This window comes from Bos grunniens, chromosome 13, assembly GCF_055505025.1.
Source record: "Bos grunniens cultivar Pamir isolate PY7600 chromosome 13, Bosgru_T2T1.0, whole genome shotgun sequence".
NCBI classification, from domain to species: Eukaryota; Metazoa; Chordata; class Mammalia; order Artiodactyla; family Bovidae; genus Bos; species Bos grunniens.
In genome coordinates this window covers 2,960,360-2,984,074 of record NC_141177.1, presented here as the reverse complement: position 1 = coordinate 2,984,074, position 23,715 = coordinate 2,960,360, and the positions used below count along the sequence as shown (strand labels likewise).

The window sequence follows — 23,715 nt, the reverse complement described above, 5'->3', positions numbered from 1 at the left end:
TGATGCCATCCAACCATCTCATCCTCTGTCGTCCCCTTCTCCTCCCACCTTCAATCTTTCCCAGTATCAGGGTCTTTTCCAATGAGTCAGTCCTTTGCATCAGGTGGCCAAAGTATTGGAGCTTCAGCTTCAGCATCAGTCCTTCCAATGAATATTCAGGACTGATTTCCTTTAGGATGGACTGGTTGGATCTCCTTGCAGTCCAAGGGACTCTCAAGAGTCTTCTCCAACACCACAGTTGAAAACATCAATTCTTTGGCCCTCAGCTTTCCTTATAGTCCAGCTCTCACATCTGTACATGACTACTGGAAAAACCATAGCTTTGATTACATAGGCTTTTGTCAGCAAAGTAATGTCTCTGCTTTTCAATATGCTGTCGAGGTTGGTCATAGCTTTTCTTCCAAGGAGCAAGCGTCTTTTAATTTCTTGACTGCAGTCACCATCTGCAGTGATTTTGGAGCCCCTCAAAATAAAGTCTCTCACTGTTTCCATTGTTTCCCCATCTATATGACATGAAGTGATGGGACTGGATGCCGTGATCTTAGTTTTTTGAACATTGAGTTTTAAGCCAACTTTTTCACTTTCCTCTTTCACTTTCATCAATAGGTTCTTTAGTTCCTCTTTACTTTCTGCCATAAGCGTGGTGTCATCTGCATAACTGAGGTTATTGATTTCTCTTCTGGCAATCTTCATTCCAGCTTGTGGTTCATCCAGCCTGGGATTTTGCATAATATACCCTGCATAGAAGTTAAATAAACAAGGTGACAATATGCAGCCTTGATGTACTCCTTTCCTGATTTGGAAGCAGTCTGTGGTTCCATGTCCAGTTCTAACTGTTGCTTCTTGACCTGCATACAGATTTCTCAGGAGGCAGATCAGGTGGTCTAGTAGTCCCATCTCTTTAAGAATTTTCCAGTTTGTTGTGATCCACACAGTCAAAAGCTTTAGCGTAGTCAATAAAGCAGAAGTAGATGTTTTTTAGAAACTCTCTTGCTTTTTCGATGATCCAGCGGATGTTGGCAATTTGATCTCTGGTTCCTCTGCCTTTTCTAAAACCAACTTGAACATCTGAAAGTTCATGGTTCATATATTGCTGAAGCCTGACTTGGAGAATTTTGAGCATTACTTTACTAGCGTGTGAGATGAGTGCAATTGTGCAATAGTTTGAGCATTCTTTGGCATTGCCTTTCTTTGAGATTGGAATGAAAACTGACCTTTTGCAGTCCTGTGGCCACTGCTGAGTTTTCCAAATTTTCTGGCATATTGAGTTCAGCACTTTCACAGCATCATCTTTTAGGATTTGAAATAGCTCAACTGGAATTCCATCACCTCCACTAGTTTGGTTCATAGTGATGCTTTCTAAGGCCCACTTGACTTCGCATTCCAGGATGTCTGGCTCCAGGTGAATGATCACACCATTGTGATTATCTGGGTCATGAAGATCTTTTTTATATAGTTCTTCTTTGCATTCTTGCCACCTCTTCTTAATATTAAGTGTGTGCTTTAAAATAGTATTCATTGGGGTCTAAGCTGTGGCATGTGAGTGCTTCATCACTCAGTTGGGTCCGAGTTTTTGTGACCCCATGGACTCTAGCCCACCAGACTCCTCTGTCCATGGGATTCTCCCAGCAAGAATACTGGAGTGGATTGCCATGTCCTCCTCTAGGGATTAGCTGTGGGGTTGAAAGCAAATCTGTTAAATATGGCAGAGTCATACTGATCTTACAAGGCTGTTTACAGATTGATTGTGACCATGCCCTTAATACATCAAGAGCACCGGTGGGTAGCTGCAGTTCTCAGAAGATACGGGTCAGACGTGCAACTTAAACTACAGTGTCCTGCAATTGTACACCCACGAAATACTCCAAATTAAACGTCCTGACAGTATCAGTGTATGCAGGTCAGGAAGCAACAGTTAGAACTGGACATGGAACAACAGACTGGTTCCAGATAGGAAGAGGAGTATGTCAAGGCTGTATATTGTCACCCTGCTTATTTTACTTATATGCAGAGTACATCATGAGAAATGCTAGGCTGGAAGAAGCACAAGCTGGAATCAAGATTGCCGGGAGAAATATCAATAACCTCAGATATGCAGATAACACCACCCTTATCGCAGAAAGTGAAGAGGAACTCAAAAGCCTCTTGAAAGTGAAAGAGGAGAGTGAAAAGTTGGCTTAAAGCTCAACATTCAGAAAACGAAGATCATGGCATCTGGTCCCATCCCTTCATGGGAAATAGATGGGGAAACAGTGGAAACAGTGTCAGACTTTATTTTTCTGGGCTCCAAAATCACTGCAGATGGTGATTGCAGCCATGAAATTAAAAGACGCTTACTCCTTGGAAGGAAAGTTATGACCAACCTAGATAGCATATTCAAAAGCAGAGACACTACTTTGCCAACAAAGGTCCGTCTAGTCAAGGCTATGGTTTTTCCTGTGGTCATGTATGGATGTGAGAGTTGGACTGTGAAGAAGGCTGAGCACCGAAGAATTGATGCTTTTGAAGTGTGGTGTTGGAGAAGACTCTTGAGAGTCCCTTGGACTGCAAGGAGATCCAACCAGTCCATTCTGAAGAAGATCAGCCCTGGGATTTCTTTGGAAGGAATGATGCTAAAGCTGAAACTCCAGTTCTTTGGCCACCTCATGCGAAGAGTTGACTCATTGGAAAAGAGCCTGATGCTGGGAGGGATTGGGGGCAGGAGGAGAAGGGGACGACAGAGGATGAGATGGCTGGATGGCATCACTACTCGATGGACGTGAGTCTGAGTGAACTCCAGGAGTTGGTGATGGACAGGGAGGCCTGGCATGCTGCGATTCATGGGGTCGCAAAGAGTCGGACACGACTGAGCGACTGAACTGAACCAAACTGACAGTATCAAGTATTGGATATGAAGCATTAGCTGCTCTTTCACATTGCAAGAGGGCATGTCAATGGTACCAGCATTTTTGGGAGAATTTGGCTCTATCTCATGCAGTTTAAGATGTGCATGCCCCATGACCTAGAAATTCCACTCTAGGGTATATTCATTAGAGAAATTCTCATAAACGTACCTAAGGAGACTCATGTGAAAATTACTGCTGTCTTGTCTATAGTATCGAAAGACTGGAAAAGCCTAAATGTCTGTCCATAGGGAAGCGGATAAACAAAAGTGACATATTCATATCACAACTGCAGAGAGAGAACAAGGTGTGAACTTGTTTATTTTTTTAATTTTCATTTTTTTGGCCTCACCATGCAGTTCACGGGATCTCAGTTCCCTGAGCAGAGATTGAAGCTGTGCCTCTCGGGGGAAGCTCGGAGTCCTAACCACTGGACCACCAGGGAATTTGCAGTTTTGCGTTTGTGTAGACTGGGAAATGGGCTTCCCAATAGCTCAGTTGGTAAAGAATCCACCTACAATGCAGGAGACCCTGGTTCGATTCCTGGGGCGGGAAGATCTGCTGGAGAAGGGATAGGCTACCCACTCCAATATTCTTGGGCTTCCCTGGTAGCTCAACTGGTAAGGAATCCACCTGCCATATGAGAGACCTGGGTTCAATCCCTGATTTGGGAAGATCCCCTGGAGAGGGAAAGGCTACCCACTCAGTATTCTGGCCTGGAGAATTCCATGGACTGCATAGTCCATGAGGTCACACAGAGTCGGACATGACTGAGTGACTTTCACTTTCACTTCAGACTGGGAAATTCTTGGTCTCTAAGCAATCCTTCATCCAAAGCAAATGCTTTGATTCCATGTGTATTTCAAAGTACTTCCCTCTTCTTCCTACTCCTCCTTACAACAAAGGTACTTTTCAAGCAAATCTTTGGCCAAGAGAACAGACTGAAGTCACAGTCAGACAGTGTCCATCCTCCTGCAAACTCAGCAGAGACAGGAGGAGCAGAAGGCTAGAGCCTTTACGCATCTTTCTGACCCCACACCTTCAAGCTGGGAGCCTCTGGGAGCCACTCAGTCTTGGCTCCCTCCAGCTGAGTGGGATGAATGCAAGTGTATATGCTGTCTTTTGGATTCTTTTAGGGCTTCCCTGGTGGCTCAGATGGTAAAGATCTCCCTGCAGTGCAGGAGACTTGGGTTTGATCCCTGGGTCAGGAAGATCCCCTGGAGAAGGAAATGGCAACCCACTCCAGTATTTTTGCCTGGGAAATCCCATGGGCAGAGGAGCCTGGTGGGCTACAGTTCATCGGATGGCAAATAGTTGGACATGACTGAGCGACTAACACTTTCACTTTCACATTTTGGATTCTTAAAAATTATTCGAATTCCAAAAACTATATGTGTCCCTCATTCCTTGGTGCTGATGTGTGTTCAGTTGCTTCAGTCATGTCCAACTCTTAGAAACCCCACGGACTGTAGCCTGCCAGGCTCCATGGAATTTTCCAGACAAGAACACTGGAGTGGGTCTTCTTTTCCTACTCCAGGGGATCTTCCCGAACCAGAGGTCGAACCCGTCTCTTGCATCTCGCGCATTGGCAGGTGAGTTCTGTACCACTAGTGGTACCTGGGAATAGATGGAAAGAAGGTAACATTTATGTTTTATGAAATGCATGTCATTATTCCTGCTCATGGGGTAGGATTCAGAGTCAACCCGTGCACGTGCAGTTGTATAACCTTGAGCCATGCACCCACCGAAGAGGACTCGGGGGAGGGTGGAAGGTAAAGTGGACAGCACACGGCAGCCCAGGTCCCATGTGACACGAGCGTCAGAGCAGGGATGGCGCTTCCGCGAGAAAGGAGAGAGTGAAGTGCAGTTCTGGTTAAAAAACCCATCAAGTACAAACTGCATCCTGGTCCCTGCATTGTAAACACTGGCGATACAGAAAGCTAAATCAGATATCACCCTTACCCTAAAACAAAAACAAAACCTCCCATCCAGAAATGTATGGGTGAGAAGGGAGATAATTCAAGCGACAGTTTCAGGAAGAACTAAGTCAGAAGGAAGAACTTCGTGATACAAGTGTTCTGAAGAGAGAGAACCAACCCAGTGGGTTTAAGGAGAGTGAGCATGAAAGATGTTCTGAAGGAGATAAAGACTGACCTGGGTTTTAAAGTTGTGGAACACTGAGTAAAAGGCTACTTAGCCGAGCACGTGATGGAATTCCTTTTTCCCTTCCATTTTGTCCTTTAACAGCTTTTTATTGACTCTTTGCTATGTCCCTAGTATTGAGGATATAATGGTAAGCAAAATCAGACATGGTCAACCTTTCAGAGTTTATTTGCTTATTTTGTAATATTTATTTATTTATTGGATGGTACAAGGTCTTAGCTGTGGCCCTCAAACTCTTAGTTGCAGCACTTGGGATCCAGTTCCCGGACCAGGGATCGAATCCAGGCCCACTGAATTTGGTGTGCAGAGTCCTAGCCACTGGACCACCAGGCAGGTACACTTCCAGGGTTTATGATCAAGTGGAGAATTCAGACATAAACCCGGACTCTCAATCTAGAGAATATAGACGGAGTCTGAGAGGACGAAGGGATCTATAAACGTGAATGAAAAAACAATGACATCTTTCTTTTCAGAACCCCTTAATGATATTTTGCATTCCCTTCCATTATGAATTTAAGCATCAGAAGTGATAGAATTAATAATATTTGTGATCTTGTTCACCAATATAGATTTCATATTTTTATATTCCATTACAATTATTGCAGACGCTGTGGACTATCACTTGTACTTATCACCACTTCAAAATTACAGTAGTTATTAGACTTTCCACTAGATCTTGTTATTTAATGTCTTAATAAAGAAGCACATTTATTACTACGCTACATTTAAGAAAATATTTTGATAACCAATTATACCGAAATGCAAGTTTCTTTGTAATCCGATGCATTTTATATCATGGATTTGATAACATTATTCTGGCTTTCCCAGACGGCCATAGGGACCCATGGAACAAAATTATTCAGAACCTCTGCAGGGATTAAATAACCACCAACATTAATAAAAAGTGCAATTGTGCCAAGAGCTGCAGGGAGAAGTTAAACAATGAAATGAACCTCATGAGGGAGGCTTCCCTGAGGAACTGAGGTGTGAGCCAGGTTACAGAGGAGGAGTCAGTTTTAACCGGCAAGGAAGGAGTGGAGGAACGTTACAGGAGAAGGAAACAGCGTGGAAAACGTGCCTTGAGACGACGGGTCTCAGGGAACCGAGGGACGCTGCTACGAGATGCCGAAGCAGGGACGGGGTGCGGGAGCGCCAGTGTTGGCACGCTGGCTCTGGGGTCCCGGTGCGGAAATGCTGGAGCAGGAGCAAGTGAGGGGAAGATGGTTGTGAACTGGCCGGGGCAGAGGGCACAAGTCTGACACGCAAAGCAGAAGGCAGTGAACAAAACATGGAAGAGGACAACGAGCTGGTGCACGTGGGGATCACGTGTGGTCAGGTTGGCCAAAGACCAGACCCCGTGTCAGAGAGAGGACAGTGAGACCCACAAGTCTGCCAGTTCAGAGTCCTGCTGGCCTTGAGGGCTCCGTGAAAGCAAGTGTAGACTTCATCCTGAGGAGAGCAGGAGCCATTGAACGGTTCTCTAATCATCCTGGCTTTGGAGAGACCACACTTGGTGAGCTGCTGTATCAGTCAGTGTTCTCCAAAGAGACAGAGCCCCTCTGCGTGTGTTTATGTGTGTGGCAGTGGTGATTTTGTTAGTAATTCACGTCTGACTCTTGGGACCCCATGGACAGTAGCCCACCAGGCTCCTCTGTCCATGGGGTTTCCCAGGCAAGAATACTGGAGTGGGTTACCATTTCCTTCTCCAGGGGATCTTCCTGACCCAAGGATGGAATCCACGTCTCCTGCATTGCAAGCAGGTTTTTTACGTAAATATAATATACATCAGTTCAGTTAGTTCAGTCGCTCAGTCGTGTCCGACTCTTTGCGACCCCATGAATCGCAGCACGCCAGGCCTCCCTGTCCATCACCAACTCCTGGAGTTTACACAAACTCATGTCCATCAAGTCGGTGATGCCATCCAGCCATCTCATACGTACATACATATATTTATCTGATGCTCAGATTCTCATTATTTGTGCTAATTATATTCTATAAAGTTGCCATGAACACTGAATTAGGAACACTGTTCCTACAAGCAGTATAGGGTTAAGTTCCTATGAGCCTCTGGTTGCAATATTTTCATCAACTGATCAATACATAATCTTATTTTATATGTGTTTCAGTTTAAAGACATCTATTTAAAGTATTTATTAACAATGAACTCATAGGTGATGGCACTGTGAGTTCATGCTCAAACAAAGCTTATCTAATAAGCATATCTTTGCACGAGGCACGTCCCGGGATTTCTGGACTTGGGAACACCGGAAGCACTGTGGCAGTGTACAGGGGAGCCCTTCTCAACAGTGAAATCACTGGCAGGAAGCACTAAAACAACCTGGAAAAAAATGTGGTATGATGTAGATTCTAAAAAGGATGTATTTCTAGTGGGAGGACTGAAACAAGGAGGCAGGCTGCCGGCTTACCGCACCTCAGCTGAGCACGTGCTCATCAGGTGACTCAGCTCTTTTGCCACCCACACGTGCACACGTCTGTGAGTGACTGAAAGCACACGAGTGCTGAATTTAAGGTTATAAGTGCATTTTAGTGCCTGGGCAAACTCGTAAATACTGAATCCATAAATAAAGGACATAAACAACTTAAAGAATATATATATATATATATATATATATATATATATATATACGCTCTGAGGATTGTAGAAGCTGCCAACTCTGAAATCCTGAAGGCAGGTCACAGGCTGGAAACTCAGACAGGAGCTGACGCTATAGTCTTGGGGCAGAATGTCTCCTTCCACTGATGAGTGGAGGCCCACCCGTAATACCAGGGATTATTTCCTTTATTTGACATCAACTGGTCACATCTGTTAACCCATACCTACAAAGTGTATCCTCAGCAATGCCCTAGATGAGCGTTTGATTGAATAACCAGGGACTGGAGCCTGGTTGAGTTGACACCTAAAACTATGCCCAGTTTTGGTACTGAAAGGAGAGAGACGCAAGCAAACCATTGGAATTGTTCAGCTGGGAAGATCCTGTTTCTTGGGGCCTGTTCTGGAGTTTTTAGAATCTTACTTTTTTCTCCCAAGATTTCAGAAGCTTCGCACTCCCGGCTCTTGGTCCTTACTCTCCACAGCCACCATCCCTCGACCCAGTCCAGTCCTTCCAAGACAGAAGCAGCCACTACATTTTGAGAAGAAAGTTCTAGGACACTTGTAGTGTATTTATCCCTGGCCTCTCAAATACTTCCTCCACTATTATTCCCTTTTGTCTGAGATGTGGAATGAGTCTCAGAAAGGTGCAATGCAGTATCATTGGGGTATTTTTTAGTTGCAAGTAACAGAATATGTGACATAGAGTAGCTTAAGAAACAGTTTGCTTTTGAATCATATTCCTAAATAAGAACCCTGCAGATAGGTGGTTACTGGGTTGGCTAAGAGAAGGGGTCACCAAACGCTCACCTGTGAGGCAAATCCACCCGTGCTGTTTTTGTGCACCCCCAAACCAATAATGCTTTTGAACTGTGGTGCTGGAGAAGACTCTAGAGAGTCCCTTGGACTGCAAGGAGATCCAACAAGTCCATCCTAAAGGAGATCAGTCCTGAACATTCATTGGAAGAGCTGATGCTAAAGCTGAAACTCTAATATTTTGGCCACCAGATGTGAAGAGGTGATTCATTTGAAAAGACCCTGATGCTGAGAAAGATTGACAGCAAAATGAGACGGGAGTGGCAGAAAATGAGATGGTTAGATAGCATCGTCAACTCAGTGGATGCAAATTTGAGCAAACTCAGGAGATAGTGAAGGACAGAGGGGCCTGGTGGGCTGTAGTCCATGGTGTTGCAAAGAGTCAAACACCATTTAACAACAAGAACAAAACCAAGAAGAGATGCTAAAAAAAGAAAAGAGGAATAGCAGTAAAGGCTGTGTGTGGCCCCAAAACTATTTATTGTCTGACCCTTCACAACGCAAGTTGCCGGACCACTGGTTTGGGGATTTGCTGTTAGGAACTCAGCCTCCATCTTCCCACCATCTTCTGCGTATTGCCATGGACAGCTGCCCCAGCTCTGAGCACCGTGTCCGTAGATGTTTGACGGATACAGGGAAAGAATGTTTCCCTTCCTTCTCTCTCTTTTCTCAGAAGGCCAGGTCTTTCCCAGAGGCCCCAGCAGACACCCTCTCAGTTCCCATTGGCGGGAAACTCATCCCAGAAACAAGCCGCAAGGGATGCTGGGAAAGGCTGGCTGGCATTGCAGACTCCCTTGGAGGAGCGCCCTCCCACCGGGGAGCAGGGGCTGCGCTTGCCTGTGGACTGACCTCTGCCAGCATCTGCTCACGGGGAGCTCCCCCGCTCCCCAGAGTCACTATCATAGCACCAGCCATTTAAGACTTTAGGACAGGAACCCTGCCCCCTGGTTAGATGCTGGTCAGTGCTAATATATGACCAGCCCCTCTGCAGGATGCGGAGACGAGAGCTGCTTTGAACGGGAAAACTTGTGTTTAACGCTCAGTTCTAGGCAGTGTTTTGTTTCATATTCTGTATGATGGGTTGCTGTTGTGGTTTAGTTGCTAAGTTTGTGTCCGACTCTTTTGTGACCCCATGGACTGTAGCCCACCAGGCTCCTCTGTCCATGGGATTTCCCAGGCAAGAATACTGGAGTGAGTTGTGGTCTCCTCCAGGGGATCCTCCTGACCCAGGGACTGAACCCATGTTTCCCCCATCGAAGGTGGATTCTTTACTGCTGAGCCACCAGGGCAACCAGTCAGGTGTAAATGTGTAAATGTTTATCGTGCTGTTCCCCTGGAGTTGTATACACTTTACTGCATATATTTGATAAAAGATTATATATCAATAAAAGAGAAGAAGGTGTAAAATTGCACCCTCCCCCCAAAAATACAAGGGTCTTTATGCCCGCATTTAGATTTATACATACATGTAGGTATGTACATACATTTGTGTATGTATCTATGCACGTGTGTGTATGGCCTACATTCTGTATCTTATATGTGCATACATATATACACATATGCATATACAAGCGATGATAACCAGCATGTATTGAATCTCATTAAGAGCAGCTGGTATATTATGAGCATCAGCAAAATATATTAGCAACATCCAATCTCTTTCTCAGGCGACCATGTCCTAGAGGAAATTTTCTCTTTCATCTCATATCTACCCCTTGTCAACCTTACTGTATCCCCTAGATTTGCAAGTTCTTAGATAAGACACAGAATTAACTTCTACCACAAAAAACACTCAAGCTCAGAGAAAGAGAAGTGCTCACTTCCTCATGACATCTTCTCTTAATAATCAGTAGAGTTAAAAAATTAAAAGACCTTGTAACGGTGACTTTAAATAAGAGATTTTTATAACTTTCACCCTCGCTTTTCTTCTCAGAACACAAGGGGCTAATTAAAAGTGGAAAAGTTCTTGTTTGATCAGAAATTCTTGTGTTTTGGAAAAAGCAGAGAAAACTACTCTAATATTCAGAAAAGTCTTAATTGGCTTTAAAGTCACCAAATTCCCTTTCCCTATTTGGGATAGTGTACATGAACTTTTCTTTCTGAACCCACGAAGAAAAGGTTAGGTAATAGATCCATAGAAATTAGGGCTCCCAGTTGAAAACTGGTCTTTTGATTTGAATCTATGGGATTCTCTTTCAACCTAACTTGGTATGATTCCTCCCTGAGAACCTCCCATAAGTCCTGGGCTTTTGGCTGACTTCTCTCCATAAATGACTTTATTACTTGAGCAGTAAACTTGTTTATTGAGGAAGATGCGTGCGGTGGTCCCTAATGGGGCATGCAGCATAAAAGCCCCGCTATACTGAGGTGGGCCTGGGTCCGTTTCCAACCATTTCCCACTGCACTCTCTCCTGGATTCATTAGAATTAGTGCAGGAAAAGTGAGTGCTCTATGTTGCACAGCCTTTTTGAAACTGATGCATTTCCACCACTAGAATAGGCTAGAAAAAGATTTCCCTGGGCTCACAGGTGCTCCCACCGAGAGGAACCACGGAGTTCATCAAAAGAGGAATGTCATTGCAAACAGGTACAGGGTAGCAAATTAGCATATCTTTGGAAAATTCCCAAATGCTCTTTCAAGGGTGCTTGGTCTCTCATCAGTTCTGACTCTTTTGCAACCCCATGGACGGTAGCCTGCCAGACTCCTCTGTCCATGGGATATTCCAGGGAAGAATACTGGAGTGGGTAGCCGTTTTCCCCTCCAGGGCAACTTCCCGATGCAGCGACCTAACCTGAGTGTCTTGCGTCTCCTGAATTGTCAGGCGGGTTCTTTACCACTGAGCCACCAGGGAGCCCCAGCTTTCAAGAGCAGTGACCCTAAGAGTCAACATGTCCATTGGTTAGCAGATTGTTTTCAGTTCTCACTTATTCAATTGATAAGTAGGATGACGAAAATGATTCAGTCAGGAGAATGTTACACCCAATTCAATGTAGTATTGGAAATATTTTTTGTCTCATGAAGTGCCTATCTGTTGACTCTCGCCATCTCTTATTTAGTAATTAAAGCAGGACTCATTGATCTGCTAACTGGGACAGGCATGCATGAAGGTATTTATTGACCTGGAATGTCACTGCAGACAGCACACTCCAGCTTTCTTCTCTGCACATCTCTCAAAGAGTTACTGATGTCATCACCTAAATGTGAGCCTGGTGACTTTGGAGACGAGTGGCAGTCACGATGGTGGGGTGAGGATAAAGAAGGCGAATGGGACCAAGAAAATGAAGCCCATGGGTGAAGCGAAGCACTGGCTTCTTGGAGGGTTTTTGCAGCTGACCTTGATTGCATCTTTGAAATGCCTGTTTGATCACCTGCTGAATCTTTGGAGCTATCTGTGAATAATGGATGAGGCATTTGGGTTGTCTTAAGTGTGTGATGTCTGGGCCTCTCTTAAAAAGAGTTAAGGTGCATGTTACTTATTACCCATCAACACGCTACATACTCCCCAGGCTTACCTAAAATGTATCAGCATTTTTGCTGGGTTGCTGCCCAATGCAAAGAGTATAAAGCATCACCTTAATAACTAAGATTTCTAGGTTAAGTGTGAGAGGTGCCTGGCTATAAGTGCTGGTGGATGGTTAACTAAATAATTCAGGAAGATCTTATGGTTCCATAAAATGAACAGCTACAGCTCTTGCCTCTTTATCCCCTTCTGTTGATCATGAAGAGTGTATAAATAAGGGTTCTATTTGGTTGCAAGTGATAAAAATCTGCTGGATGTAGCTTAAGCAAAACAAAAGGGATGCATTTTAAAGATATTCAATGTTTCATGGGGTACAAGGGCAGTAAACAGCTGAGTCCTAGGAAAGGCCTGGAATCAGGTACTCAAATGTCAGTGAGTGTTTTTTGCAACACTCAGATCAATTGCCCCTCTCAAGGCATTTGCTGCAAAGTGCCGAGGAAATTGGGCTTCATACAGTTGGTCAATTTCATTAACCCCCAACAGTTAGAGAGATCAGTGTCAACTCCGAGTCTGCTCCCACAATTCACAACCAGACTCCAAGGAGAGCAGGTGTCAGGTCAAATTTTTGGTATTTATCAACAAGGATGTACAAAACAGCAAAGCCTCTTCTTTAAGTTTGATGAAGACCAAACTTTCTCCTTTTATGCACCCCAACATCTTACTAGAAAAGTCTTGCAGAAGCAAAGATACTCTAGAATGGAGGCTGGCACACTTATCTCTGTAAAGAGCCAGATGGTAAACTCTTTAGGCTTTGCAGGCCCTACTGTCTCTGTTGCCCAAGTACTCAAGCCATTTTTTTTTTTTTTAAGTGGAAATGCAGCCACAGACAATATGTAAGCAAGTTGTTGATGATTTTCAAAAACTTTACCTATGAACTGAAACTGAAATTTCATTTAAGGTTCACATGTCAAGAAATATCATTCTTTGGATTATTGTCAACTATTTAAAAATGTAAGTACTAGTCTTAGCTCATGGGCTAGAATTGGCCCACGGGTCATGGTTCATTGACCCCTGCTCTAACAGCAGACTGTCGTGATGGTGAGGGGACCGAGAGTCCAGGAACCACTCATCAGTCAAGCCTGGAACAGCTTTGTGACGAGATGATTCTGTGGTTATTTGTTCACACTGCATTGTGGCTTCTATAGGCCACTGTGCTGGTGGCAGAGCATCTTCGATTTTAATGATGGTTTCCTAACGGACTTGAGAGCGTCCTCAACCTTTAGTCGATGTCCAGATCTCTTTCACTTGTCAACCACTATCTATTTATGGTCATAGCTTATAATCTCTTCCAAAAATGTACCTGTACAACTTTGAAATTTAAACAATAAGCAACTCACCAAACACCTCAGCACTGCTTTCCTATCCATCGGTGTGGTGCCCACTGTCTAATTTTTCGCCTTGCCTATTGTACCCCGGTTCTGAGAAATTCTTATGTCTATTGCAGGCCTCACATTGCTTTGAAGGTTGGCTTTTAGCATGAATTCTAAATGATCTTCCATTCAAATAAATTTTCGAATGAAAATTTCAAACCACTGCCGAATAGTCCTTTGGCTACCCAAACCCTCTCCCAAGGCCAAATTGATATTTCTGCCTTCTTCAGGTATTCTGTGCCCCTGATGAAATTCATATAAAAGAAAAAGGATTCATGATTTGTGTGAATTTGTCATAATGTTTGTTTCTGCATGAAAAATAAACTTGAACAAAAACAAATCAATTCTAGAGAAAATTGAAAAGGACAATACCATTGTAAATCCTAAATAGCACAGCGAGAACTATACTTCATGTCAGTTTTATTAATCGTGGTCAATTTTCAAACGGTCAAATATTGGCAATTTCATCTTGTTCAATATAATTTGGAGTACATTGTAGAAAATTTAATGGCATTGGATAAACTCTTTTCTTACACTGCAGGTTGCCTTGTTCAGTTTCTCAAATTCTAGGCTTTAAAATATGGCTGTTGACAACACCTAAGTTTTTGTAACTTAAAGAGAGAGAAAGAAAAAAGAGAGAGAGAGAGAGAGAGAAATAGAAACACAATGAGACTAAATGATGGAGATGGAGGGACTAAATTTCTTCTTGGCCTGAACCTGGTTCCTAGAGAAGGGACTTCGAGCATTTCCTGCTCTTGGACCAGTCAGTATAGTTAGCATGTGGGTGGGCCGAAGCCACTGCAGGCAGGAGTTTCTCAGAGTTCACCCTGTAGATCAGAATAGACTGCTAACCAGGAGAGTGACCACTGATGGCTTGACAGACAACCAACAATTGTCCTCTAAGGATGAGAGTCTTAGTGCTGCCGTTTCATTGCTCTGTAAGGGTTTCTATGAGCCCTGAGATAAAGAAAATATTTAACAGCAAGCGCCAGCCAACCAGAAATCAGACCCAGGTTGTGAACAGGTGGCTGGGCCATGCCAAAACACATACCGTGGAGGAAGTATGAGGTCTTCTCATAAATCTGAGTATCACAGAATTTGTTCTTTCGTGGACCTGGGCAATGAACCGGAACGCTTACAATTAAGAAAGCGAAAGTGAAAGTTGCTCAGTGGTGTACGACACTTTAGTGACCCCATGGACTATACAATCCACGGAATTCTCAGGTGAATACCGGCATGAGTAGCCATTTCCTTCTCCAGGGGATTTTTCACAGGGATCAAACCCAGGTCTCCTGCATGGCAGGTGGATTCTTTACCAGCTGAGCCACCAGGGAAGCCCAAGAATGCTGGAGTGGGTAGCCTATCCTTTCTTCAGGAGAACTTCCCAACCTAGGAATCGAACCAGGGTCTGCTGCATTGCAGGCAGATTCTTTACCAGTTGAGCCACCAGGGAAGCCCAAGAATGCTGCAGTGGGGAGCCTATCCCTTTTCCAGGGGATCTTCCCACCTCAGGAATCAAACCGGGGTCTCCTGCATTGCAGGTGGATTCTTTACCAACTGAGCTATCAGGGAAGCCCTCCTGCAATCTAGAGGTCTATATAATACTGGGTAAACAGTCAGATGGGTAAGTAGCCAATCTACCTTCTCACAGGTTTGCAATTTGTTGCCCTGATCTTTTGGTATTTGTTACCTGATGAGCCAGCAAGCTTCTATGTTCATCAAAGGTTCTTACCAATATCTGAAAAGGGAAAAAAAAAAATGAATAGGTGCATAGTCTGAACAATATCTTATGTATCTTCTTTGAGAAAGAGTTTCCAAAAATACCTTAGAGCTAAAAGCCAAGGATACACTGGGCCGAAATTGCAGTGTCAAGGTTTCAAAGGTTTCACTGTGTGAATGACATTCCTGGGTCTATTCTCTTTCAGCCTGAGAAGTAGAAGAAGTCTGTCTGCAGTGACTCCAATATAGCCACCTGCCTGAGCGTCTCGACCTCTACCAGCAGCAACGGGCGGCTCTTCCTGAGCCACCTCGGCCCTGCCAATCAGAATGAGGAGACCTCACCTCAACAGGTAAAGCACACAAGAGAGCCTTCAAATACTTGCTGAATGAATCCTGGAATCCTTTCTCTTCCCCACCCCCAAATTCCTTGAGCCTTTGACTCTTCTCTAGGTACCCATCAATTTATTATTTGCAACTGGTAGGAGAGCAGAACAACCCCTCTCTGTGGGGATGGGCGGTGTTCAAATCCACTCCAGCACTGACCTTGTGCCCAGGTGGAGTGGGGCAGCAATGGGAGGAAGCCTCACGGGACAGAAGGGAAGGCTGAGACCCGCTGAGCTGGCTAAGCTAGCAGACAGACGTGTGCCATCCTGTTGCAGTGTATGGAGGTGTTCCACTTTTGTGGCTTCCTGTTAGGTCTGCAGTAGATTAAACCAAATTGCATGTGAGAAACTGGTGAGGTTTGGCAGAAGAGAAGATGGGGAGGAGAAGGGCCATTGGGACTGGAAGTGGCATGCAAGGGCTGCTTTCCAACATGGGAAGGATCGACGGCACCCGGTAGAGCATCCTAGTGAGCTGACACCTTGTGTAAAGAATAAGCTCCAAGCTACTTACCAGACTCACACAGTAAGTATATGGTTCTCAAAACCTTTAAAAATACGTCAATGCTTGGGTCCACCACGCGTCCATCAGTCCTGGGGTGGGGTCCACGGACCTGCAGCACAGAGTGAGCTGGGAACCTCTCTCATAATTTAGCTCCAGTCCGTTCTCCACGCTCATGTCCTACCACATCCCGCTCCGTTCAGACCTCGTGTCCCTTGGCCTCCTTTTGTTCCTGGAACATTCCAAGCTCATTCCAATGGCAGGGCTTTTGCTCTTCCTGTGCTTGGAAGAACTTTCTTCCTCATGGAGACTGGTGAATCAGCTTGAAAGCCGCCTCTTTGTGAGGTCTCCCCTAACCCTCTGCATCCGCTTCCCAGGGATGCTGTAGTGAAGACCGCAGACTGGGTACAGGGAACAAGAGAAATCGGCTCTCCTACAGTTCCGGGAGGTAGAAGTCCAAGTCAAGGAGTTGGCAGGCCAGTGCTCTCTCTGAAGGCTCTGCAGGAGCATCTGTTCCCTGCCTTTCTCTTAGCTCCTGCTGGTCACCAGCAGGCCTTGGCAGCCCCTGGCTTCCAGATGTTTCACTGCGGGCTCCCCACCTCGCCTGGCATTCCCGGTGTGTCTCCTCGTGGGCTTCTCTTGGTGACAGTCTCTTCCTCTCTTCCCATATGGACACTAATTCCTGGCTTATCCTTATGACATCATTTTAACTTGATTTCATCCACAAAGACCCTAGTTCCAGAAGAGATCACATTCACACGTCCTGAGGTTGAGACTTCAGCATATTTTTAGCAGGAACCCGATTCGACTTTAATATTCCTCGTCCAAAGCAGCCTGCTTCACTCTCTCTGGTCCTTGTCACTGTCTTGACTTAGGACGAGACAGTCCCTTAGCCTGTCTTGACCGTGCCTGGAGTGGTCTTGCTTCTCATGTATTGTGTGCCAGCTGTTCTCCTCACAATGTAAACCCTGCGAGAGCAGAAACTTTGATGGTCAACTCTGTTGCCCATGCCTGAAAGGTTAGTTATTAAACATGCGTTTGGGTAAATGAAACAGAACTAATGATCAAGAATAAAAATTACCCAGAAGCAGATTTTATTTCATTACAAAGAAAGCTTTTGGATAGTTAAAGCCAGCTCAAAATGGAATAGCTGTTCTTTTTTAAGGTGATGAGTTCCCTGTCTTGGGAGGAGATCATATAAGGGTCAGGAGGTGCTTAGAAGGAATACAGGAGTGGGGATTTGCATATCAGTTCAGCAATGGATTTATGACCTCTACGGACTCGCTCTTTAAATCCAGAAGTTCAATAATTCTATATTTGAGCACAGCCTTTAAAAAAAAAAAAAGCAACACAGTGTCTCTAAAGAAATGACTCCAACGGTGGAAACTCCAGGCAGGCCTAGGTTTCCTGTTAGTATCTCTGACAAGTGAAATCTTGTGACAGCTCTCACTTCACATCACATTTCCAGCCTCCTTTGCGTCTCATGAGCCTATTCTTAGGCATAGTTTGAATTTCTTCCTCTTTTATTTATTTATGATTTTAGAGGGGGACAGGCCCATTCTATCTGAGGGGGAAGAAAGGAAGGAGATGTAAAATTTCTGTCTGGGATCCCTTTAATGTCTTAACTAAGCCTGTTACAACGACATTGTGTATTGAGTTGGCCCTGTCTTAAGAAAGGAACACCTTCTCTGTTGAAAGCTCTTGCTGCCAGGGGACTCAGTGTTACCAGAGCAGTCAACTTTGATTTGTGTATCAATAATGTCGTGTCAGTAGCCAGAGGGGATGGCATCAGGGCTTTCCAGATGCTTTTATTGGTGCTTTTGCTGGAGGATTATTTCAAATTAACTTCAGTTTCGTGGAAGACACTGAACAGTAGAATGCTACTTCCCATTTGTAAACAAAATGGTGAATAACTACGGGAGGAACCGAGACAGGCTGATTTCTAGGAAATGTCACATCTGCAGATCTTAATTTTCTACACGCTCTGTGGCCCTGTTCCTCTTTTCCTGTTGCTCGTATCCTCCCAGGTATAATATTGAATAGAACCTGGTTGCAGGGCAGCTGATGGCTTTACAGTCACTCAACAACGAACCAGAGGCTCTTCTGCTGTCACTAACCGAGAAGAGAGATTGGGAGACCGGGGGGAGTCGAATGGAGTCTTCTTAATGGTATAAAAAACATTCAGCGTCTTTTTTTGAACTAGCTCTATAAATTCTGTACTCTCTGTCACACGTGGCCACTGAAATTTCTGTTCTGTTAACTTATTATTTGCTAAGTCGCGTCCGACTCTTCATGGACCCGTGGACTGTAGCCCACCAGGCTTCTCTGTCCATGGGATTTCCCAGGCAAAAATACTGGAATGGGTTGCCATTTCCTTCTCCAGGACAGTATAAAAAATTTTAAGTGTTTTGTATGTTATGACAATAGTAATACTTATTGTATCGACTTTGGAGAAGAGTGAAAAGCAAAGGGATAAAAATAAATATTACCTGTTTTCCTATCACTCAGGATAACCACTGTTCTTCATTTCAGTATGTTTACTTTGACTATTTTCTTTCTCTTTCTCTCTCTGAAATAATACTATTTTATCACTAATGATACAGAACAGAGGCCAGTAACCTTTTCTGTAAAAAGCCAGGTTGTAAGTACTTCCAGCTTCGCTGGCCATGATTGGTCACAGCCACTCAGCTCTGCAGCCATAGAACAAAGCCAGCCGTAGACGAGAAGAAAACGAAAGGGTGTGGCTGTGTGCCAACAAAACTATTCACAAAAACAGGTGATGGGCGGGGTTCACCCCGTGGCCATAGTTTGCTGACTTCTGATAGAGGATGGGTTTTTTTTTTTACATGTCACTGGTATTTTTCAAGACCATTTAAAAAGATATCATAGAACCCACGGCGTTGACAGACTGTAATTTCTAAGGTAATTCGTTATTGCTGACCATATAGGTGGTTTCAGTTTTTCCCTGTTATAAATAATACAGTGATCAATATTCTTGTGAGTAGGTGTTCCAGCGTATTCATGATTGTTTCCTGAGTATGCATTGATTGAAGCATCACTGATCAAGCTGAGCTATGCTTCAGTTTCACTAGTGGCCTGTAATTGTTGGAGTCTACTCCTCACATATAAGCAATTCTTTCCTGATATTTTCCCAGGATTGAATGTAAATTACACTTTTGGTGTTAAAGATCCATAAAATTAAAGATCCATAAAACCCATAATCCCAGTGATTACTGCTAAATACAGAGAGAAAAGCTCTAGCTAAAACTGTATTTCACATTTTGGGGGGGGGGTGGAGTCAAGAATGACTTGAGAATTTGAGGAAAACAGAAGTTGACATCTAGGTCCAGCTGTGCCTGTTACTTTCACTCTAGAAATTTCAAATGAAGCATGAGCAGTGCACAGCTCCAGCAGTGGGGGCAGCTACGTGCTCCCAGAAGGAGAAAGCCATTCTAGGAGAAAGCAAGAACGAAAGACACATCAAGGAAAACAAGAGTATCGCTTGGTTCCAGACAGTTTCTCTGGTCCCTTCTGGGGGTGTGAGTATACTTGCTGTCCATGGGTTCAGAAATATTCCTGTATATCTTTACAGTAAATTGGCACACTGGAGAGCTAGCTTGAAGGAGGTTCAGGTACTTACAAGCGAAGAAAATATTCATCAGGGTCGGTGAAAAAACAGACAGCTCCAACGGAAAGAGCGTCTTCTAAATAACTCTTTTCCTGTCGCCCACTTGGAATTCACTTGTTATCAAGATAGAGGCTAAAAATAAAACTATCTGTTCAAAGGGGGAACATGAACCTAATCAATGAAGTGTGTTAAGTACTACTTTGATCCATCCAACTGTTTTGAAAGGCAGCATTCCCTGGGGGAAACGTCCTTGAGATGTGGGAGCACTGCTTGGCATCACAAACTCCAGGGACCGCATCCTGGGGAGTCCTCTAGGCCCGAGCTCGCACCTGGGCAGCAGGAGGCCGAGGATGGTCCACAGATGTCTCTCATTTGGCCTACATCAAATTATAAAAAACTGACGCCAGCATGTAAAAGTCTGAAAAAATATAAAACCGGACATTTCTTGAAAATTTGTAACATCTGACAATGATGAGGAAATATTTTCTTTTAACAACAGTCCACTGGAGCTGAGTAGTGGCTGACCTCTTTAGACAAGGCTAACGGGGCCTCCCTGGCTCAGTAGTAAAGAATCTGCCTGCTGCTTCCGGGTCGGGAAGATCCCCTGGAGAAGAAAATGGCAACCCACTGCAGTATTCTTGCCTGGGAAATCCCATTTACAGAGGGCCTGGCGGGCTACAGTCCATGGGGTGGCAAAGAGTCAGGCACAACTGAGCGACTAAACAAGAACAATAACTCAACAACGATGCCTTCTATGGGAAATGGGCACATGACTCACACAATCGAAGTCTGCTGCGGCTGCTAAGTCGCTTCAGACTGCGAAGACTCTGTGCGACCCCATAGACCGCAGCCCACCAGGCCCCCCGTCCCTGGGATTCTCCAGGCAAGAACACTGGAGTGGGTTGCCATTTCCTTCTCCAATGCATGAAAGTGAAAGTGAAGTTGCTCAGTCGTGCCTAACTCGTAGTGAACCCATGGACCGCAGCCCACCAGGCTCCTCTGTCCATGGGATTTTCCAGGCAAGAGTACTGGAGTGGGGTGCCATTGCCTTCTCCAACTGAAGTATGGGATTCATTCATTTATACAGGTGGTTCCCAGGTGGGGCAGTTTCACCCTTCAGAAGAGAGCTGACTAAATCTGGAGACATTTTTGATTGTCACACAGGGGTATCAGGAAGCCAGTCTACTGATATCTAGTTGGTAGAGACGAGGGCCTGCACTCAGAAAGACCTCTGCTGCTGCTGCTAAGTCGCTTCAGTCGTGTCCGACTCTGTGCGACCCCATAGGCGGCAGCCCACCAGGCTCCTCCGTCCCTGGGATTCTCAAGGCAAGAACACTGGAGTGGGTTGCCATTTCCTTCTCCAATGCATGAAAGTGAAAAGTGAAAGTGAAGTTGCTCAGTCGTGCCTGACTCGTAGCAAACCCGTGGACCGCAGCCCACCAGGCTCCTCCATCCATGGGATTTTCCAGGCAAGAGTACTGGAGTTGGGTGCCATTGCCTTCTCCACAGAAAGACCTCATATTAGGTTTAATGTTCTGCTAGCAGTGCCTTGAAATTCTCTTAATTTTTGAAAAAGGACTCCGTGTTTTCATTTGCTCTGGGCCCCACAAAGTATACAGCCAGTCCTGACAAAGAAACTATTCAATAAATGGATATTATTATCAATAAGCCAGCATTAGTCTCTCAGTCAGGACTGACTCTCTGCTACTCCGTGGACTGTAGCCCACCAGGCTCCTCAGTCCATGGGATTTCCCAGGCAAGAGTACTAGAGTGGGTAGTCATTCCCTTCTACAGGGGATCTTCCTGACCCAGGGATTGAACCCGGGACTCCTGCATTGCAGGAGCCGCCAGGGAAACCCATTATTATCAGTACTTAAAGTGCAAATGCTTTATCCTCTGAGTGAGCATCTCAGAGGTTGCTATTTGAAAAACAAGAAAGAAAAAAAAAAAAGCAAATGGGGAAGAGAGAGAAAAAAAAAATTAGCCGCATGAACTCCAAAGCCAGCAAAGCTGGCACCATTGTCTTAGCAAGATGCTATCTGACATCTTTTCAAGGGGTGATTAAACAGCAAATATCTCTGGGTAGCATAATGTTTATTAGACGTTACTCTGCTAGGGCAGCTTGTGTTTTCCCTGTATTCTGTTTCCATGTTCAAGTGTGTACAATTTGTTGATTTAAATAAAATTTAAAATAAGCCGTGCTGCTTGAAGAGCTGCTGACAGGGCCTCGCAGAAAACTTTGAGAGATTTTTTTATTAGGAAACAATCCTGTTTCTGTGTCATGCTTTTCTGCACCATGCCTCTCCCCCAGTCCCCTCCCTGCTCTTCACGATATACTACAGCAGCCTATAAAACTGTACTTCTTACTTTTTGGAATGTTCATCAGGCTCTCCAAAATATTAATACTCCTATTCATGAGGCAAAGCTTCTACAAATCCGTCCCTGACCTCTGGATTATTAGAGCAAAGGGCTAAGCCTGTTCAGGACAAGGGTCATCTATCTCTAAATGCCAGGAGTCACACACATACACTCGTACAGGCTCAGATTTTCTGGACTGCTATTCAGTCATCCAATATTTTGATTAAAGTTTAACTGACGGCAAAGTATAAAGAAATGAATATACCTTTAAAAAAGTATTTATTTACGTGTTCATTTTTGGCTGTGCTGGGTCTTCGTTGCTGTGTGTGGGCTTTTCCCTAGTTGCGACGAGCAGGACTGCTGTGCCCGGGCTTATCGTTGTGGTGGCTTCTCTTGCAGAGCACAGGCTGTAAGGTTGGGGGCATCAGTCGTTGCTGCACGGGGGCCTAGTGGCTGTGGGGCAGGGGCCAAGTTGTTGCTGCTCAGTTGCTCAGTCGTGTCCAACTCTTTGTGACTCCATGGACTGCGGGATGCCAGACGTCCCCGTCCATCACCAGCTCCTGGAGCTGGCTGAAACTCACATCCATTGAGTCGGTGATGCCATCTAGCCATCTCATCCTCTGTCGTCCCCTTCTCCTCCCGCCTTCAATCTTTCCCAGCATCAGGGTCTTTTCCAGTGAGTCAGCTCTTCGCATCAGGTGGCCAAAATATTGGAGCTTCAGCTTCAGCATCAGTCCTTCCAATGAATATTCAGGACTGATTTCCTTTAGGACTGACTGGTTGGATCTCCTTGCAGTCCAAGTCACTCTTAAGGGTCTTCTCCAACACCACAGTTCAAAAGCATCAATTCTTCAGCGCTCAGCCTTCTTTGTGGTCCAGCTCTCACATCTGTACATGACTATTGGGAAAACCATAGCTCTGACTATAAGAACATTTGTCGGCAAAGTAATATGTCTGCTTTTCAATACGCTCTCTAGGTTTTTCATAGCTTTTCTTCCAAGGAGTAAGTGTCTTTTAATCTTAATTCAGAGAAAATAATGTCAATAATTAGAACTGCTGCTTGTTAAGTGTTCTCTGTGTCACTTGCTTTAGAGGGTTTTATTCTCCTAGCATCCTTTTCCTGTTACTACTGCTACATAACAAGGCTCCCCAAAGTTTAGTTGCACAAAGAAACTCTTTTTACTTGCTCTCAGATCACATGGGCAGGGCAGTTGGTCAGGGCACAAGGGATGGCTGGTCTCTGCTCTACAACATCTAGGTCTTTGGTTAGGGAGACTGGAGGACTAGGGGGTGATGATGGTTGGGAGCTGAAATTACGCAGAGCATCTCTCACGTGGCTGATGGTTACTGCTGGCTGTTGGCTGGACCTCAGCGGGGCTTGTGGGTGGTCACTCTCACATGTGGGTCCTCCACAGAGCTGCTTGGGCTTCCTCTCAGCATGGTGGCCTTAGGGTACTTGGACTTCTTACTCAGGTTCCAGGTGTGAATGCCTCATCTTCCAAGTAGAAACTGCATCACCTTCCCTCCCTACACTCAAAAGTCATACAGAAGCGCTCCCATGCTTTCTTTTGGTTGTACACAAGCCACGGTCCTGCCCAGACTGATGGGGAGGAAAATTAGACCCTACTTCTGGATGAGGCAGGGGATATATTCTAGAAATCACGGGACAAGGAGTATTTCTACTGCTGTCTTCGGAAAAGACAATCTGCCACACCATCATAACGACACTGCAGACAGAGGTGAATGATCCATTTCATAGATGAGGA

The 23,715-nt window shown here is 44.8% G+C and overlaps 1 long non-coding RNA gene across 4 annotated transcripts in view; it reads left to right on the top strand.

Moving 5' to 3' along the window:
* The window catches only part of LOC147359972 (uncharacterized), a 515,690-nt gene extending 493,906 nt beyond the window's left edge, over positions 1–21,784 (top strand). For 3 of the 4 annotated variants that reach the window (XR_015138843.1, XR_015138844.1, XR_015138847.1), the window contains one exon: positions 15,288–21,784. This is a non-coding gene — a long non-coding RNA (uncharacterized LOC147359972). The remainder of the gene's footprint in view (positions 1–15,287) is intronic. The other variant, XR_015138858.1, reaches the window with a different exon arrangement.
* The last annotated feature ends 1,931 nt before the right edge of the window (positions 21,785–23,715 follow it).